Source organism: Protopterus annectens, chromosome 1.part0 (assembly GCF_019279795.1).
Source record: "Protopterus annectens isolate FY-2018-M chromosome 1.part0, PAN1.0, whole genome shotgun sequence".
Lineage (NCBI taxonomy): Eukaryota > Metazoa > Chordata > Ceratodontiformes > Protopteridae > Protopterus > Protopterus annectens.
The window spans coordinates 1,741,806,151-1,741,819,916 of record NC_056725.1 but is presented as its reverse complement, the minus strand read 5'-3'; the positions used below and the strand labels follow the sequence as shown (position 1 = coordinate 1,741,819,916).

Genomic DNA, 13,766 nt, shown 5'->3' with positions numbered 1-13,766 from the left:
TCGAACATCTTCATTTAGGGTAAGTGTACACAACTGTACTTTTTTGTCAAAATATAATTTAAGGCAGATTTTCATATTCTAGTAATTACTTCTTGTCCACCAGTAACATTAAATGTATTAAGGCCTTGTGATGCCAATGCAGTTCAGAACTTGTATTTCAGCTCAAATTAATAATTTCCTTAGTTACTACCATATCTTAACCTAACATTTCTGTCTGAATATGCTGTATGGAATTTTTTAAATCCACCAATTTGTTACATTCCCAAAAATATGTTCCCAATTTCCTCTCATCTCCCTATCTCATCTCCAGTATTTACTGTCTAGCTGGGGAAAAATTCTCTGAAGTTTAATTGGGGTATTCATACCCTGGCTTCATTCTTAGAATACTTCTTAGGTTCATAGGTATATACTAGGCTAATGACTACAAAGGCCTTTTTAAACCTAGGTATGCATCCCAAATGTATCCAACAAGTTTGGTGCCCTAGAAGTTATTTTTAGGGGTATGTGTAAGCTAGGGTATTGCAGAAAAAGTCAACAAGAACATGTTGTGGTTGTTCAGGCATATGTACAGAAAAGCAGAAGGGAGTCTGGGGAAGATTTGGGACAGATAGGAAGAAGGTAAGAGGAAAACGAGGGCATCCGGCAAACAGGTGAATGAATTGTGTGAGAGAGGATCTGCGACAGTCGAACATGAGTGTCAAAGAAAGCAAGAGAGAGAGAGATGGGGGCAGTTGACACAACACCTTGACCCCATGTAGAAAATGGGAAGAAAGGGGGTTGATGGTGATGATTATGTGTAAGCTAGGGAATGCATGGTCAGACATTTACAGGTTGCCTCCCTGTGTCCATTAGAGACATAGATGACAGACCAAAGTTGAATTTACAATTTCCCATCCACTGGTCTAGGTTATGCTTGAATAGGGTCAGGGAAGAACTCTGCTTTGCATGGATGGGAAGCCTATTCCAGAGAAGGGTACTTTGTGACACATACCCGTCCTTCCAGCATGTCCTGTTTGTCATAAACCAGGTTTAAATCCCTGGATTGGAGAACGCTGATGCCATTTGTTTTGCTGATATGGAAGAGGTCCATGAGAGCATGATCTTGGGATGCTTTGTATGCCAGACATAGATCACCCCTCAACTCTTTGTAGGAGACAGTATAGGGATGGAACTTTGAGGCAGTCTGCACAAGGCATGTTGTTAACTCTCTCTATTCTTTTTGTGAGGAGCCTCTGTGGATGTTCCAGTTTCTGCCTGTGACTGATCGTGTAAATACTGAAGGGGGTATTGTACACAATGATGAGTCTCTACTGAGACCCATTTGGAGTCTGGTATGCCTCGAGATGCTTCTTCGACTATGGAACCTGAGGATGTCTCTACCTTGGATGGGTCTGGAGACGCTGTACAGCCACCTGCTTCTGAGGGTGTATTCAGGCCTACAGACTTGCATTTTAAACCAATGCCATCTTCTTTATCCAGGCCTAAAATTCGACCCATGCCTCGAAAATTGACATCCAAACCACATGGTCAGGCCCATATGCCTAAAAAACAAATGCTCAGAATGGCTTAAGACCTTATTACTTTAATTAGGGAAGTCAGCCTTCCCCCTCTAAGAGACCTAGAACTGATTTTCCTTCTGATTCTTCTGATCAGAATTCTGATATTTCTGTTTCTTCTGATTACCAGGATTTGCCCTTATCTACCTATGAGGATTCTGATGCAGAGGATTCCATTCCCTCTGCTTCCCCTCCAGAAGATTTTTCTTGTGGTGAAACCTTGCACACTCTTAGGGAGCATTTCCGCTGGGAAAGGCAGGTTTACTCTGACTCCAAAAAGAGGCTTAGGGAAGTCTTACTCCTTCCTCAACACAGGCCTTCAGCTGTCCCTCCTGTTCTGGACATTGTAGATGATTCTTTCTTGGAATCTAGCCTGTTCCCCAGACACTTTACCTCCAGCTCCCAGAAAACCTGATTGGTATTACAGAGTACCTGACTCTCACAAGTTCCTCTTCAAGAATCTTACTGCGGATCCAAAGACCATTTCCCAAGGGCCAAAGGGCATTAAGGCTACTGCTGCCAAAAATCCTACCCCTTCTGATAGAGATTCTAGAGCCTTGGACAGATGGCTTAACAAGTTATACACTTCTGCTACTTTGGCCATTAGGGCTTTAAATTGCCAGTTTCATATGTTATGCTAGCAGCGTATTATGGGACTACTTAAACAGAAAATTATGTTGATTCCTGACTGTGCCGAACACAAAGAATTATAAGATTTAATACATTCTGCAGAACAAGTTGGTAAACATACTTTGCAATGTGGTTTTGATTCACTAGAGGTAATTTGCAGGGCTGCGGTAACTGGGTCTGTACTTAGAAGGCTTGCTTGGCTTAAGGAGCAATCCTTGCCAGATCATGTTAAAGCGAAATTACTGGATGCTCCCTTAAATCAGGGCCACCTGTTTGGCAACAAGGCAGAAGAAGTTCTTAAAAAGACGGGGGGGGGGGAGCTAAATCTATGCAAACTGTTAAAGACTTTTTACAAGTACAACCTCCAAGATTTAGTAGGCATTGGCCTTCTAAGAAATGGTCATTTCCTGCCTCTTCCAGACCTTCTAAGTCCAAACCCAGATCCAGCAGAGCACCCAGGCTTCAGTCCCAGGGAACGCACAGGACTAAGCAGTGGGGGGCCTTCACTTCCAAATTTCAGAATAATAAAACTCCCCCCTATGGTAAACTGCCTCAATGACTTCTTTTTAAAACTTCCAAGCCCTTCTCAACTGACTGCCTCTTTGGGGGGAAAGATTGCACTTCATGCAAAGAACTGGGGACTCATTACCCAGGGCAAATGGGTTTTAAATATAGTGTCCCAAGGATACAGATTTCACTACCACATGTCACCAACTCCAAGCGGTTGGCCGGATCTACCTCCAAAGCAGTGGGCAGAGGCCCAAAAGCAAGTACTCTCTCTCTTAAGCATAGTGGCTATTCAGTCCGTACCAGAAGAGAAAAAGGGACAAGGTTTCTACTTGAAATTTTTCCTGGTACCCAGAAAAAGACAATTCATGGCATCCTATCCTGGACCTGCCTACTCTAAACACCCTTTTGGTGATTCCAAAATTCAAGATGCTGACTGTTCACCAGTTGCTTCCTATGCTAAGCAAAAATGCCTGGTTGGCAACACTAAATTTAAAGGAATCATACCTGCACATCCCAATAAGGGAATCTTGCAGAAAATATGTACGCTTCAGAGCAGGCTACATGCACTATCAGTTCTCTGCACTGCCCTTTGGCTTATCTACTGTGCCCAGGGTATTCAAAAAGTGCGTTGCGCCAGTCATTGCATTTTGCAGGCAAAGAAATATTTAAATATACCAATACCTTGACGATTGTCTAATTCAAGCAGAAAACCAGGACATACTTTTGAATCATCTGGCTTTTGTACAGAGGGTGCTAACTTGTCTGGGGTACACCATAAATAAAAAGAAATCACACCTGGTTCCCTGTCAATAAATTATATTCCTGGGAGTAAGCTTGAATACAACTTCCTAGATGGCTTTCCTCACGCCAGAGAAACAAATTCACTTGACAACCTACTTCAAACAAGTGGTCACAAAAACCCTGCTATCTGCAAGGAAAATACTACAAGTCTTGGGGTTCATGGCCTCCTGCATTCTTCTAATTCCATATGCAAGACTGCATATGAGGAAACTACAATAGTATCTAAAAAGCCTATGGTGTCAACATTCTCAGGATCAAGAAGCAATGATTCCTGTCATTCCTTGTCTACGTCTGGAGTTCCTTTGGTGGGCAGGGGCCTGCCACCAAAACAAGGGACTACCATTCACACTACTCCCTGCCACCCAAATCCTAACAACAGACGCATCAGACGGTGCATGGGGGGGGGGCACACCTGGCAGGGAAGTGCATTCAGAGCAAATGGAACCCAATTCAAATGCACCTTCACATCAATCATAAAGAAATGTTAGCTGTACAGAATGCTCTGACAGCCTTCAAGGACCACATTCTTCCAGGACAATTAATGGTAAAGACGGACAACACCACTGTTATGTGGTACATAAACAAGCAGGGGGATACATGTTCTTACCCCCTCTGCAGACTAGCCATGGTATTGTGGAACACAGCCTTGAGCTACCAAGTACATCTACGAGCTCAATTCCTGCCAGGAAAACTAAATACACTGGCAGATGGACTAAGCAGAACCCACATGGACTCACACGCGTGGAAACTGAAGCCAAGGATTTTCAACATATTTACAGTTTATGCCTTTCCTCCTCTGCCTCTGCTCTCCAGTGTACTACTAAAGATCAAACAAGACAAAGCAAGGATGTTTTTGATTGCACCAGCCTGGCCACACCAACACTGGTACCCCCTCCTGCACAGTGTGTCACTGTTGGCCCCATGGCACCTGCCTCAGACTCCTACCCTGCTGTCTCAGCAGGAGAACCAGATTCTGCACCCTCAGCTTCAAACACTGAGCCTAGCAGCCTGGCTAATTACCTAAGGTCTCCTTTACCATCCCTCAGTAAACCAGTGATGGATGTCATTTTAGAGGCAACGAGACCTAGTACTAGAAAATCTTATGCTGAAAAATGGAAAAGATCCTGTACCTGGAACCAATCTCAAGGAATGAGCACAGCAGTGCCCAATTTACCTCAGATTTTACAATACTTAACTGAGATGCTTCACTAGGACCTGTCTTTTTCCTCAAGGAAAATTCACACCTCAGCCATTTCAGCTCATTATAACACAGAACCTCCCCTCTTCTCTCTCTCACTGCTCAAGCAGTTTCTTGGAGGGGCCAAAAATTTAAGACCACCCAGGAGAGCTCCAACTCCAACCTGAGACCTTAACTTTGTATTGGAGAAACTCCGCATTCCTCCTTTCGAGCCAGCTGATACTGCAGATTTAAAATTCCTTTCTTAGAAAACAGCTTCCCTTTTAGCCATCACTTCAGCAAGAAGGGTATCTGAATTACAGGCCCTTATGGCAGTGGAGCCTTTCATCATCTTTCATGCGGACAGGGTGTCCCTCAGGACCAATCCCTCTTTCATGCCAAAGGTGGTATCCAGTGTGGCCTTTAATCAGTCCATTCATTTGCCGACCTTTATTCCTAATCCACAGAACAAAGGGAAACAGATACTGCACTCCTTAGACGTGCACAGACAACTTAGATTCTACTTGGACAGGTCTAAACCTCAAAGGAAATCTGAACAACTGCTGGTGGAATTTGCTGCTGCGACAGAGGGGAAGGCTATTTCAAAGCAAACTATCTCCAAATGGATAGGCCATTGCATTCACTTCTGCTATAAGCACCATGGAAAACCTATCCCACAGGGGATCAGATCCCACTCAACCAAGGCTGTATCTACCTCTACAGCCTTTCTCAGAGGCATACCTACCAGGGACATCCTAGAAGCTGCTACCTGGAATTCTGTATACATACTTTCACCAAGCATTACCATTTGCCAATTTTCTCTAAATCCAGAGCTGGCTTTGCCACTGCAGTTTTGTTATAGCTGGTCCTAATGCTACTTAAATTCCTCCTCCCTTCCTTAGTTTTGGGAATCTACCCAAATGTAATGACTGCAACAGTGAAAACTAAAGAACGTAATACAGTTGTGTACACTTACCATAAATGTAAATGTTCGAGGGTATTCACTGTTGCAGTCCTGGTTACCCTCTGTCCAGTCCCCTGACTTTGTTTGGCTATACCTCTTCTCTCCTTTTCAATGCTTAAAAGCTTTTTGGTGTATTTGCTTTTTTGTTTGAGGTATAACCTTGTATATTTATAGATTTAATTGCTTCCCATTAGGGGGGCACCTGACATCTGGGGCAAGAAAAACTGATGTAATGACATCGGCTGCATGTTTTTATACCCCTGACGAACGGACGTCTCAGAAGAAGAGACAGCAACTGACGCAGGACCCAAGACTTTGTTAATCAGGCCGACTGAGGGCTACCTGCAAGCAGATAACCCAAATGTAATGACTGCAACAGTGAATACACTCAAACATCTACATTTATGGTAAGTGTACACAACTTTGGGACCCCTTGTTTTTATTCTAAGTGTACACAACTGTACTTTCTTATTTGTTTGAGTTGCTCAGCACTGGTTTGGACTATTCTTCTATTAAGGCCCACTTAGTTATCTCTGCTTGTCTGCCTTTATCTCCTAGATTTGAGGCTAAACAATTTCTCATAGGTGTTCTTCATATCAAACCACCCAGGAAGCCTATTCCTCCTTCCTAGGATCTTAATTTTGTTTTGGAGAATTTGACTTGGGCTCCTTTTGAGCCTGATGCATCAGTTTCCTTGCAGCATTTTCCTTGGAAGACGGTCCTTGCAGCATTTTCCTTGGAAGACGGTCCTTTTGTTAGCCATTACTTCTGTCAGAAGGGTGTCTGAGCTACAAGCCCTTATGGCATGTCCTCCTTTCGTGGTATTTTATAAGGATAAGGGTGACCTTGCATACTAATCCTTCCTTTATGCCCAAGGTAGTTAATGAGCTGTCACTTAATCAGTCTATTCATTTGCCTGCTTTTTTCCCCTCTCCACAATCTACCAGTGAGAGAGGGTACTACATACCTTGGATATGCATAGACAACTCAGATGTTATGTGGATAAGACTAAGTCTATTAGGAAATCTGATCAGTCATTTCCTTTCATCCCAGGTCCCCTAGGACTAGCTGTATTGAAACAAACTCAGATCATTACTAACTGTCATCAGCTACTTGTCCTGCTGTTGATGAAAACATGCCTGACCTGCACATAAGAGTAAGGGGGCTAAAAACATTTTCACTGCTTGTATCTTACTATCCATGTCTATAATCAAAAGTTTCCAGTTTAATGTTTGTATTATCTTCAGTTTAGTCTTTCTGTACATCTTTAGCTGCCTTAACAAATCCTTTTTAATCCATACACCCTAAATACTTCACCTTATTCTGTTTTCATAGGCATATGTATTGCTGAACCAGTTCTTTTAGTATTTTTTCTTCCAATGCTTTTCATGTTTGTGTATTTTACTATTATAGCTTTTTACTTCATTTGTTTTATATCATAAAAAGAATTGAAACTGTCTGCAAATGTTCCATAACATCAACATTTCATTTTCTGGATTTATCAAGTACAGAATGACGCCATCTGAAAAGGCTTAATATTCTTGATTACTAGACCAACTATAGCTTTTAGTTAGTGAAACCCTTATTTTCTTTGCTAATGACTTTAAATATAAAGCAAATAACAAGAGAGGGAAGGCCATTCCTGCATGGTCCCTCTGTTCAAAATAACAGCTCATTAGAGAGGAATCCTCTCACCTTAATGCTGCCTCCAGTCTTTCATGTAACCTCCTTATTAACCTTATTATTTTTGTCAGGAAAGGCAAATGCTTCCACTGCCCTAGTCCAAATCCTAGATGACCATATTGAATGCTTTCACCACATCATGACTCTCCAATAAATCTTGATATTTTCTTACAGTCCATTTCCCTCTGGATCATCATTGTTCTGTTAATGTTATCAAATGTTTGCCTTCTCTCCATAAAATCACATTGATCCATATTTAGCATTTTTTGTTAATGTCTTTGCCATTCTGTTAGCTAATACAGAGGTACATTCTTCATAACTGTGGTTTAAAATCTGTATGAAGCTGTATCTGAAGGGTCTTTACCTTCTTTTGGTAATGCTTTCTTCCAAGATGTTACTATCCCCCCCCACCCACACAGGTTTTAAAATGCTATTGAACAAATCCTTCCAGACCTTTGTCATTCTTTTCCCTCCCAACTTCCAAATTTCTACAGGAATGCTGTCTGTTCCTGGAAACTTCCTGGCAGATTGATTACATATCATTGTTTTTATTTCATCTCTTCTTAGCATATCTATTAATTGTTGATGCTCATATTCCTCATGCCTTTGCATAACTAAGTATTTCATAAATGTTTACATCTGTGCTATTTTTTTTTCTTTTTTTCCATTTCCCTATTTTATATAAATGTTCACAACATTTCTGAAATATCTCTTAATACCTCTGTAGAAGCTCTAGATATTTTCTTTTTTTCTCTTCTCCAGAGGACCTTGCCCAGTAACTTCACTACAGTCACCTGATCGACCCATTAGTTCTCTGTGGACAGGAGATAAGCATTCCCAGGTTAGGTAAGATTCCAGTGGCCAATTTATTCCTACCTGAGAAGCCCTATTGGTCCATCTGCTCCCTGCCAGGGAGTGGGCCAGCATGCTTCTCCTGTAGGGCCCCTCCCCCACACTCCATTGGAGTATCACCTCCCCCCATCAGTATATTGCTGCTGTTTGAGGAGGTGTCTAGTTAAAGGTGCGAATGCACCATGACAGCTGTGATTGCCTAGACTCACACTCCTCAGGTGAAACACTTGGTGATATCACTAGGTGATAGCCAAGTGGCAGACCCTGGCCACCTCCTCACTGAATGGGTGAGTCAGCAGTGGCTGCTCACTCACATCCTCCCTGATTAGCTCCTAAAAGCATTTGGGCTGCTACTTGATTTCAAGTTGCCTGCGGCACAATCAGTGTTTTTATCCTTGTGTGTCATGGAGCTGCTTCTCCGGTTATATTTCTTGCCATAGACTCCATATGCTTGGCTACAACTCTTTCTACTTTCTGTTGCCTGAATCAGCATGCTAAAAGTTTTTGTGTTCGAGAGCTCTTATCAGAAAATAGGAACTCACAGCAAGCTTTCTACATTCATATGCACTGTCCAAATACCCCTTTACTTTGCCTTGAGCACTCTGTTGCTGATCCTGTTTTTGCTGTTTGAGAGTCCCCTTGTTCTGCAACACCTTTATCTTTGTCAACCCCTCTAAATAATAATTACGTTCCACTATTTCTTTTTCTGTTATTTGTACCATGAAAGCCCATTTTCATTTTATCCCACTTACCAGCTATTCCTACTGAAGTAATATTTATTTTCTCTGTTAAGGTTTGAGATGTAATAGGTACCCATTCCTTAAATTCCTCTATTATTTATCAGCATTGGGTGACAGTCAGTCTATTCAGCTGCCAGTCATTTACCCAAAATGATGATGATGATGATGATGATCATTTGCTTTTGCTTGATGCAAATGCATTCAGAAATACTGAGCAACTATTTGTCTTATTCAAGGCAGACAAAGAAGATATATCAGTCGATAAGCAGGCTTTATTTAAAGTGTTGTCTCAGTGTACTGAGTTTGCTATGAAAACAGCATTAAATACCTACAAGGCACAATAGGTACTCACTCCACAAATGCAGCTGTATCTGCAGCATGTTTATGAAATGTTTGTTTAAAAACTATTAGAAGCTGCCACAATGTCTGTTTTATACACTTTTTCAAAATAGTTTGGTGTGTTTATGCAGTGTAGGGTAATTTAGGTTTTTGGCATACCTCTGCTTCAGAGGATTCACTAACTTTGCACCTGCCATGTGTATGGTAATACTGTTCTATAATCTGCTTTTACATTATTTATTTTTGCAATGACCTGCCATAAAAAGTGCATGTTTGTAAGTATACTTAGCATAACAGTACATCCGGAGTGATTTTCAGTATGGCACTGTGCCGATCAGTTGTGTAATTGTGATGCTCTCTGTTTAAATCAAAAATAAGAAGTCCCTAGGGAATAAAAAATGTTCAAATAAGTTAGCAAGTAATAAAGAAAGGTCTGTGACCTGACAAATGCCACCCAAGTACCAGAAGAAGAAGAAGAAGCCATCTAAGGAGGAAAAAATAGTAAACAAGAGATCAGGGAAGACTGTCCGAAGAGAGGCATGGAAGAGCGGGTAATGCTGAGCAAAATATGGCAAAGATAAATGAACTGAAAGCATCACTTCAAGATAACTTGATAGTGCATGAGAAAAGGACATCAGATATACAAGAAGGGTTTAATGAGCATACAGGAGCAATGCAATCATTGACTGATGAGAATGAGGAACTCAAGGCGAGGGCAAAAAGAGTGGAAATGTGAATCGAGTGCTTTGTACATGGAAGACGGTGCATGAAGGAAGAATTTTAAAATCATGTGAGTGTCAGAAAAACATGAAGGAGAGTACTGTATTAAAGTGATCCCAGAATTACTCACTAAATGGAAAAGCTCCCAGCCAAGCATTTGAATTTAGAAAATAGAGAGGGCTTGCAGGAGCATTTGGTGGGTGGAGCAAATGGCTACTCATAGGCCAAGACTGATAGCTGTAAGATTTTCTTTCATTTGAATTGCACAAGGGAGTGCTGGGAGAACTGTGGCAAAAAAGGCAAAGTATGTACCATAAATGGAGAAAAGATCTTGTTAAATCAGGGCTACTCATATGACACAAGAATCAGTAACACATTTATCCCTATAATTCGTCTTCAAGGAAAAAGCAATCTGTTGGCATCTGCTGTACCTCACAATGTTTAGGATCTGTCTGCAAGGCTTCGTTAAAACTTTCTCAGATCCCAAGATGGCAGAGAACTTCCCTAAAAAAGTCAGATAATTATTAAAGCAGTGCCCTGTCAGAGGAGTGATGAAGGGGGGCAAATGCAATAGAAAGGGATTATGAAGCAGGAGATCAAGAGTAGCGCATAAATGGTTTTTGCCCTGTTTAAAGGACAAGGTAGACATCATCCAAAAAGTACATAGGAAATCTTCAGAGGAACAGTAGAACAGCTGAGAATGAAATGGTTTAGGTAAAGAGAGACCAATAATCAGTCTACGAGTATAAACAAAATGGAAGTGTAGACAAAAATGATCACTTAGAAGGATTGATTGGGGGGGGGGGGGAGTGAAAATGGGACAAACCAATAAATGGCCAGCAAAATGCTGTGAGTAAGGAAATTTGACTTTTGCCATCAAGGACTAGTAAGCACACCCTAAAAATGGGATAAAGGAATTCTATTCAAATAATAAACATTTATAATAAGGAGAAGAATATATATTATGAAAAAAGATAAATGCATGGTTTCTCTGTTCTCTTCCTTTCTATCATTTGAGCTAGTGTAGTAATAATGGCAATGGTGAAATGGGAATTGTATATACGTTATAGGGTGGGTAACAGAGAGGAACTGTTTCTCCCATAAGATTAACATGAGACTGAGGAGAAGGAGAAAGGATCAAGTGATTTTAAATTTGCTGCACAGAAAAGTAAAATAAGAAGGGGATGATAAAAAGGGGCATATTAGTACATTAAAGAAAGAGTGACGTGGCATAAGATGAGGAATAGGGCACAAAACATTGTAGCGGGAGGAACATTTAGAGCTGAATGACCCAGAGCATACAGGGAAGGAAGTATGGGGCACAGAATGAAAAAAATATTGATTTAAGAATAAAAATATGATGAAAAGGGGGGGGGGCAATACAAGGGGACGATAATGTACACATTTTTAATCTTGGAAAGAAATACAAATGACATAATCAAGTTACAGGAAAAGTAGAGGTACGTAACATAATTGAGTAAGTGAAACAGGGATAGAGGTCAGGTGCAAATTAGATATATTCACAGGAATAGATTGTAATGGCACAGAAGCTAAAGGGAACTTGAGGGAAAATAAATGAGAGGAAAGAGAGGAAGACAGCAGCTCAAATGTTGATCTAAGGATATAAGCAAGAGTAAAGTTAAACATAGAGGTTGAAGGAGGCAATTAATATATACTAACAAGTACATAGAGGGGATAAAGAAAGTCAGTGAAGCTGAAAGGATGGGTAAAATGTTATCCAGATTAATCTGTGAAGATAAAACATTGTTTGCAGGAGGGAGTCAGAAAACAGATAAATTAATAAGCACTTGAGTGATAATACAAGATGACCAAATGGCAGGAAGTGAGGTGGCATTAATCTCCTTAGATGGAGAGTAGGCATTTGAGAGGGTTGACTTGGGAGTACTTGTTCGAGATGTAAAGAAAAGTGGATTCCCAGAAAGATGGGTAAAGCTGGTTAGGGACATATATAAAGGGGGTATAACAAAAGTGAAGATTAGAGCCAAGTAAAAGACATACACACAGAAAGGGAACAAGATAAGACAAGGATGTCTCCTACCCCCATTGTTATTTGCATTATACATGAAAGCATTAGCATTAAAAATAAGGAATTCTGACACAGTAGGATAAGGATGGGAATGCAAGGAAAAGAAGATTTCACTTTATGTGGATGATGTGTTATTTACCTTAATCAAACACAGTGAATACATAAATTATATGTGGAAAATAGTAGGGAAATTTGGGAGGGAGTTGAGATGCAAGGTAAACCAAGTGAAACAAGTATAGTATTAATTAATGGAAATGAAAAAAAAAATAGGATGAGGAATTAAAATGCATTTTGAGAAAAAAAGATGACATGTCTAGGACTGAGGATGGGGGAACAGTAGAAGAATCTAGTAAAATCAGCTATGAAGGCATATATTCCAAAGTGAAATGGCTGCCAGAGAGATGATATGGTAAAAATGGACATAGATCAAAGGGTCCAAGTATTACAGATGTATGGAATTCTGCAATGTATATATCAAGGGCAAACATTTTGGGAGTTACCAAGGAATAATGTACTAAAGAAAGTGGAACAAATGTGTAGAGAATGCATTTGGAATGAACAGTGACAAGGGAAATGATGATAGCAGTAACCGAAGAAGGGGAGCTGGGAGTATCAGACTTGAAAGAAAATCTGCAAGCTTGTATAATAGCAAATGTAATTAGAATGATAAATGCAGATTATATGGCAGACTGGAAACAGATGATAAGTAAAGAACAATGGCTAAGGAAAGAAAGGGGTGTATTAAAGGTAATTATGGAGGTCCAAAGACATTAGACCTGCAGTGGATGAGTTTAGTAAGATATGGCAGGAGGGCAGCAGGGAAGACTGGATAATGAGAAACTAAGAAAGAAATCTAAAATGAATCAGCAACCTGGAGATGGGGAAGAAAAGAAAACCAGATCATATATCAGGATCAATAACAAATAGAGGGCCTGTTGAAAACATGGAAGGTAGTAAAGGAAGAGTTTTAACTAGAAAGCAGCCTAGAATGGGAGTACCAAGATGTCAGAAGGGCATGAAGGAAGACGAAAGATGGAATGAGAAACATTTAATTCTCTAAACTACAGAAAAAAAAGATGTTATAATAAAAGAAAAAAAAAAGAAGAGGACTGATATCAGTGTTTAATAAAAAGGGTGTAAAACACAAAGAAGGAATACTGTTAAAGGAACTGTAACTGCTGAGATTGGGCTGGTGAGATTGTATTATTATGTTAAAGGCAAAGGGATGGGAATTATAATGGGTAACTGCCAGCTGTCAGTAGGAAAGGAAATGCACAATGCATGGGTATTGTTTAGTATTTATTTGGTATAATAAATAAAGGTTGATGTTTTTTCAAAAAATAGCATGTAGAGCAGATCACTATAAGAATAAAGCTATTCTCCTTCCACCCCAGCCAGTAAGGCATTTTCGTTTTATCATAATAAATTATTGTGTGAAGGACAGCAGCTTGCTACATTCAAAAGTCCCTGCTAGGGCTAGAAGGGGTTCAAAGAACTGAGGAAAAGTCCTAACAATTCTAGATTTTTATGAAAGCCTGTCACACATTAAATATGGGTCTGTGGAACGCTGGCACAAACCAGCGTTGGTCCTCATAGGGGCAGAGGTACAGCTGATTAAAATTGTGACTGGGAAAGACATCACATGAAGTAGTAAAACCAAAATGTTATGATTTACTGTTGGAGTGACCTCTCATAAATAATCTTTTGTTATTGTGTAAGTATACTTAACACACAATTGTACTTTAGT

At 40.3% G+C, this 13,766-nt stretch overlaps 1 protein-coding gene across 1 annotated transcript in view; it reads left to right on the top strand.

The window, feature by feature from the left end:
* Window positions 1–13,766, top strand: part of PPIL4 (peptidylprolyl isomerase like 4) — a 614,262-nt gene that overhangs the window by 390,637 nt on the left and 209,859 nt on the right. The window lies entirely within an intron of this gene.